Source organism: Eimeria mitis, genomic scaffold (genome assembly GCF_000499745.2).
Source record: "Eimeria mitis Houghton genomic scaffold, Emh_scaff763, whole genome shotgun sequence".
Classification (NCBI taxonomy): Eukaryota; Apicomplexa; class Conoidasida; order Eucoccidiorida; family Eimeriidae; genus Eimeria; species Eimeria mitis.
The window spans coordinates 1-296 of NW_013575590.1; positions in this window are offsets into that span (position 1 = coordinate 1).

A 296-nucleotide genomic window follows, 5' to 3' on the forward strand; every position below is an offset into this window, starting at 1 on the left:
TAGGCAGCTGCAGGGTACATCGCATAGTTTCGCAGCACAGAGGGGACAAGTGTAAGTATGAAAGCGAGGGAGACTGTGGCAGCTGCATAGAGAAGCTGTCGATGACTCTTTGTATGGGGGGAAACCAGCCCGGATCAAGCATGGCTGCAGGCCGCCTAACCTGAAAAAAAAATATATATTTATTTATGTGTTTGTTTGTTTAGTCTTTGTTTTCTTTGGTGGTTACTTTTTTATTTATTTATTTATTTTTTTTTTTTTTTTTTTTTTTTTTTTTTTTTTTTTTTTTTTTTTTTTTT